At 40.5% G+C, this 6,428-nt stretch overlaps 1 long non-coding RNA gene across 1 annotated transcript; it reads right to left on the bottom strand.

Annotated features, from left to right (window-relative positions):
* Positions 1-5,077: 5,077 nt before the first annotated feature.
* On the bottom strand, positions 5,078-5,974 carry LOC129350091 (uncharacterized). Its single transcript, XR_008603319.1, has 2 exons — positions 5,790-5,974; positions 5,078-5,718 (listed from the first exon to the last, which is right to left on the bottom strand). It is a non-coding gene; the product is annotated as an uncharacterized LOC129350091 (long non-coding RNA).
* Between the last annotated feature and the right edge of the window lie 454 nt (positions 5,975-6,428).

Here is a 6,428-nt window from a genome sequence, read left to right as displayed (position 1 = left end):
CTTGTTGGAGTTGAAATCAAGGAACACGCTGAGAACATATTAAAAAAAAAAGCTCAACATGAAAGCAGGAGAAGCTGAGGTATCCTGACCTGTAGACCCTAGTATGGGTAACTAATCCCTGATATACACTTCCTCTAATATAATCAGCAGCATAATTTCATTAGACCCACCCTGCCTGGTGACTCCTTTTACATCATCCGGGCAGATCATTTTCCATAGCCCACCCAACCCCTTGTTCACAGGCTCTGCTCTAACTGTAACAAGTAAACGCAACATAATCTGTAAAACTGTCATGTTTGTCCTTCAGTATTATTCCAGGGAGCATAATGAGAAACTTTTAGAAAATTATACAAAATGTATATTTTACATGGGTTGCAAAGTTTGTAATTTTGTGAATGTGACGTGCCGTGGAAGTCAAATGAAGAAATGAGAGGCTGTTAAAAAATTGTTGGTTCCATTTGCTGTCTAACCTTGCCTCTGTGTCATGCTCTTTAATCTTTCCATTTAAACGACTCTAAAGTAAAACAAAAAAGCTCCCTTGTTGATGAAGACCACATGATATCACTCATCTTAGTGCTTTATGAGTAGCTTAGAATAAAGATTCAGAAACCACAAATAAAAAGGTTTTCCCCCTCCAGTGCAGGGGGAAGAGAGCACTCTGCCAGCATGGAGTCACCAGAGTAGTAAAACACTACGAGTTTCGCGTTCAGACGCAATTAAGTTGCCATACACAAATTTAGAAGATCAGGAAAACAATCCCACATCAAATTTTCTCCCAGAAGGATTTATCACAGCTCCCTGATCTGGGAGATTTGGCAGGGATGGCAACTTTTGTGCTTAATTATTTCAAGACGTGAGGAGGGTTGGATTGTTGGTAGACTTAGTGGTTTTGGGACTGTGACTCCAGTTCTAGCAGGATGTGTTACAGGCTGTCATCTGGGTCTCTCAGTGTCTCTTACTCACATTATGACTGATAATAACATTACTTTCAGAATCACAGGTCTTTATAAACATGACTGATACATTATCCCCCTCTCCTCATGTGCAGAATCAAAAGCAGCAGTAGAGAGATCCTTTACTGTAACACTATGAGGCAGTCCTGTACACAAAATTATGAAATAGTGTCAAAGGGACTTTTTGTGGTCTGTAAAAGAAATTGGAATGCATGGAAGCCTGTACAGAAAAAAATAAGATTAAATGTATTTCTTAAAAATGGGATTTTGATGGAGTCAGAAATACCAGTGGTGAGTCAAAAATTCCATTCAAAATTCTGAAATGAAAAATCAGAATTTTACTTCGTAAATTAAAAAGACATGCTGAGGTTAACTGATAATTCTAAATTGCCCGTAGGTGTGAATGTGAGTCTCTATATGTAGCTCAGTGATAGACTGGTGACCTGTCCAGGGTGTCCCCTGCCTTCATCCTAAGTCAGCTGGGATAGACTCCAGCCCCTCTGCGACCCTAATGAGGATTAAGCGGTGTATAGACAATGGATTGGTGTCTTTAAGTCAAAATTGTAATACAGAAAGTGAGATTCTGACTTAAACAAATGCAGTACTTGAAAACTATGTGATTAGAAACTCTAAGTGTTAATTCAGCAAATAAAAAAAGCAGAAAGAAACAATATGTGATGAATTTAACTAAAGAAGTGAAAATCTCTACCTAGTGAGGAAAAATTAAAAGTTGTGTAAGAAGCTCTAAATTCCTGACTTACTGGTAGAAATGATGACACAGCAAGTAAAAATGCTGAGATCAGAAGGTCACAAGTGCGTCTCATCATCACCACTTTGGTTACTATAATGACTAACTTGTTTGTTTAATTTTGGCTCAGATTGAGTGTCATTGACCTCAAATTGTTCATGCATGACTGAGTCATTGTGGTTTGAAGACCCCTCTGGCGAAAATCAAGTTGTTTTTTACGTTGTTAACATCCATATGGTGTTTTCATATGCTGGAATACACATCATTAGCAAAATTAGTAGTCAACATCATGGCTGAGCATTCCCGCCTTAAAACTACAATGTGCTGGTGGTAGCCTCAAAAACACAGATTCAGACAATCAAGCTTTCACACATAACAAGCCTAAGGAACTTCTTCTGTCAACTTGGAGGTTGAGGATTTTCCTTGTCATTCATTCTTCTTCCTCTGCATTGGTTTCTGGTTCAAACATCTATCCATCCATTATCTATACACTGCCTAATCCTCATTAGGGTCGTGGAGGGACTGGAGTCTATATCATCCGACTCCGGGTGAAGGCAGACGACACCCTGGACAGGTCACCAGTCTATCACAGGGCTACATATAGAGACAAACATGCACACTCAAAATCACACCTACAGACACTTTAGAATTACCAATTAACCTCAGCATGTATTTGGACTGTGGGAGGAAGCCGGAGTACCCGGAGAAAACTGAGATATTTACAGGAAGAACATGCAAACTCCATGCAGAAAGATCCCGGGAAGGCCAGGACATGAAGGCGAAAATGCTAACCGGCAAGCTAGTGCCCTCAATTCAAATATGTGTGGCTGAATTATTCTGTGTGTGCAGAGGAGTTTTAAGGTGTCTCAGCAGACTTGTAGGTGAGCTGGTGTGCTTAAGCTGCAGCGATTGGTGTAGGACGTGGGTAGAGACTTCATAGATTTCCACATTTTAAAGGAGGCTGTCTAGAGTTACATCTAAGTCACTATAGGGCATGAAGGGATTCATTTCATGAAAAAAAAAAACATGAAACTTTGACGAACATCAGAAATGGGTATTTAGGGGTTTAATCAATGACCAGAGAGGGACTTTAAGCAAATATCATTAGGAACTATAGTGGCCACCTGTTTTTATTTAAACATTAATATTTGCAAAACACGTCAGGGATGATGACTTTGAGGCCCATTTTTCAAAATGTGAACGACAAGTGTAGGTCCCAACAGACAACAGCGCTTTTACATATCCATAGTGAAAAAGGAAATTGTGTGCACACACTCACGAACGTGCAGGAATATAATTCAGACAACTTCCACATCTGGAACGGAGCTGTTTGCCAAGGACTTGAGTCGGTCATCTTGTTCTTTCTCCTCTCTCCTCTTTCTCTCCTCTTACTTCTTTCTGTGTTTTTCTCCTTCTTCTCCTCTGCTTCTGTCTTAATGTCTCAGTCTTTCTCTGTCTCTCTCACGCACCAAGCTCATACCTCTAACTGTTTCCCATACTTCATCAGCCAGTATATTCCTGTTCAGTTACATTCATTAAAACTGATGTGGGAAACACCGCGGTGCTATTCTCAGTTCAACTTGACTCCAGTGTCTGGAGACATAAAGACCTTATTTTTGTCAAACGCTCATTCCAGCTTCATTTCATAGTTCCCAGTTTTGTTCCTGAAGGTTTTTTGATTTAACACAATATTCCTATATCTTCTAAAAAACAGTTATTATTTCTATCTTGCACTGCTCACTTTCACTTGCTCTGCTACATGAAATATGAAACTGCCGAACATTTAATTCAATAATAAACTAAAACATTGAGTTTTCCCCATAGCGCCTGTATTTTTATCGAGTTGCAGTGTCTGCTTCAGCTGAATCTTTATTGTCCTGCAGGGAGAGACATGACTGAGCTAAGTTTTCACAGTCTAGTGGCGAGTGCCATGTAAACACATTAGGTCATACGGCATTCATGAATATATAGTTTATGGTCTTGTGCAATCAGATTGTTAACTTTTAGTGTGGTGGTGTGATGGAACGGCAGTGATTTACCACAATAGTGAAATATAGGAAAATATAGGATTTCAACTGGACACTTCTTCTGTTTGTTTTCTTAAGAAATCCAGTTTTAGAATCTTATGTTCATGTGTCGTTAAAGCCAAAACACAGTGTGGCTTTCGAAAGACAGTCTCTAGCACTATTTCATTGTTGCGCTGACGACACTCGATTGTATTTATCTATGAAGCCAGATAAAACTAATCAGCTAGCCAGACTGCAAGATTGTCTTCGGGACATAAAGACCTGGATGACCTGTAATTTCCTACTACTAAATTCAGACAAGACTGAAGTCATTGTATTTGGCCCCAAACATCTTAGAGAATTGCTTTCAAAGCATATAGTTACTCTGGATGGCATTACATTGGCCTCCAGTACTACTGTGAGGAACCTCGGCGTTATCTTTGACCAGGACATGTCCTTTAACTCACACATAAAACAAATCTGTAGGACTTCCTTTTTTCACCTGAGAAATAATATAATCAGGAACATCCTGTCTCACAGTGATGCAGAAAAACTAGTCCATGCATTTGTTACTTCCAGGCATGACTATTGCAATTCCTGATTATCAGGTTGTCCCAATAGCTCTCTGAAACATCTACAGCTGATCCAAAATGCTGCAGCCAGAGTACTGACGGGAGTTAGCAAGAGAGATCATATTTCTCCTGGTTTCTCTTCACTGGCTTCCTGTTAAATCTAGAATAGAATTCAAAATCCTTCTTCTGACATATAAAGCGCTTAACAACCAATCTCCATCATATCTTAAAGACCTGATAGTACCATATTATTCTAGCAGAACTCTTCGCTCTCAGACTGCAGGCTTACTTGTTGTTCCTAGAATCTCTAAAAGTAGAATGGGAGGCAGAGCCTTCAGTTATCAGGTGCCTCTCCTGTGGAACCAGCTCCCAGTTTGGGTTCGGGAGGCGGACACCCTCTCTATTTTTAAGACCAGGCTTAAAACCTTCCTTTTTAACAAATTTTGTAGTTAGGACTGACTGGGTGACCCTGAGGGGGTATGCTGGTGTCTTCATTTGCACAACTGACTTCCCCTCTTGACGTCCCTTTAGTTTGCCCCTAGTTATGCTGCTATAGGCCTAGGCTGCTGGGGGACCTCTCTGGATGCACTGAGCCCTTCTCCATCCCTTCTCCATCTACCTTTATATTGAATATATATATATATATATATATATATATATATATATATATATATATATATATATATATATATATATATATATATATATATATATATATATATATAAAAACTATGAATCAGTTTCTGTTACGGCAGGTTCAAAAGGCTCAGGAGCAGGAAATGAAACAACACCAGCATGAACATTTTAAAAACGCTTTTATTCATAACAAGAAACTCTATACAGGAACCAGAACTAGAATCTTAGACAAAGAAGAACTAAATTACTACTAGAACTAAAAAACAAAAACCATCTAGAGGTACAGAGGAATAACTACATGAACATGGAAACTGAAACTAAGGTTAACTCGCATATGGTAACACCAAGGTAGGGAAACAACTGAAAACACAAAACTAACCCAGCCTAGACTACCAGTAATTATGAGCTGAAACCCCAGACTAAAGCTATCTTATGCAGAGCATAAAGTACATTAAGTTAAATACAGAACGCTGATTATTTAATTCGACATATTAACAATACAAAGAGTCTGGTGATACTAGGGCTTGGAGACTTATCTGATGAGCTGAGAACAGTCCTTTTGGTTTGACTTCATCTAGAACTCTCCCTCCTGGTGTTCACCATGTGCTTGGTAAGTTGGTATCAGTAGAACCCGGTTGTGGCAGATGTTTCCAGAGAAAGGCCTCTTTCCAGGTGTATGTTGATGTTCCCAGGTTAAGCTGGCAACAGGTGGAGATCCTCCGGAGAAGAAGGCAGAATCCATGGTAGGGCGGAAACCAGCAGACGAAGGAACCCAGGCAACTCATCAGGCAGGAATCAGCTTTCTAAACACAGAAAACAGAATTACTGGCAATTCTAGGCTGGTGGCAAAGACAGTTCTACTCCCAGCACTAACTGGAGATTAGACGACGGTCCAGCTTCAAATGATGGGTGCCATCTGCTTTTATAGAGACGCTCAGAGACCAGTCACTCAGCTCCACCTGCAGCTCGTCTGCTGATTACGATGCAGCACACCTGCTGCCAGCTTCACCACACACACCTAGGAGAGAGAGAGAACAGGGCTGGAGGAGGAAGCACTACCACAGTCCACAGCCTTAAACTGTGGCTGTGACAGTTTCAATGTTAGCTTGTACTTTGCATGTATCATCTAGCTTATCATACATGTATCCAATTCTGTGTTATATGTTCCTTGTTCCCCACCCCCTTCTTCTACCATCCCTCCCCCTCTATCTCTCTGGCTCTCTGCCCCTCTACCCCTCTGCCTCTCTACCTCTCTACCTTTCCATCCCTCTACCTCTCTACCTCTTCTGTCCCTCTCAACCCGCCCAGCAGGAAGATGGGTCCCCCCACATAAAGCACCGGGTTCTGCTTGAGGTTTTTTTCCCTGTTAAAAAGGTGTTTTCTTTGCCACTGTCGCCTTTTAGCTTGCTCTGGGGGTTCAGGCACATGGGTTCTGTAAAGCGTCTTGACACAATCTGACTGTAATTGGCGCTATATAAATAAAATTGAAAAATTGAATTGAAATTGAATTACA

This window comes from Amphiprion ocellaris, chromosome 11 (assembly GCF_022539595.1).
Source record: "Amphiprion ocellaris isolate individual 3 ecotype Okinawa chromosome 11, ASM2253959v1, whole genome shotgun sequence".
Classification (NCBI taxonomy): Eukaryota; Metazoa; Chordata; class Actinopteri; family Pomacentridae; genus Amphiprion; species Amphiprion ocellaris.
Note: the sequence above shows the minus strand (reverse complement) of the source record. Positions and strands in the feature narration are given on the sequence as shown.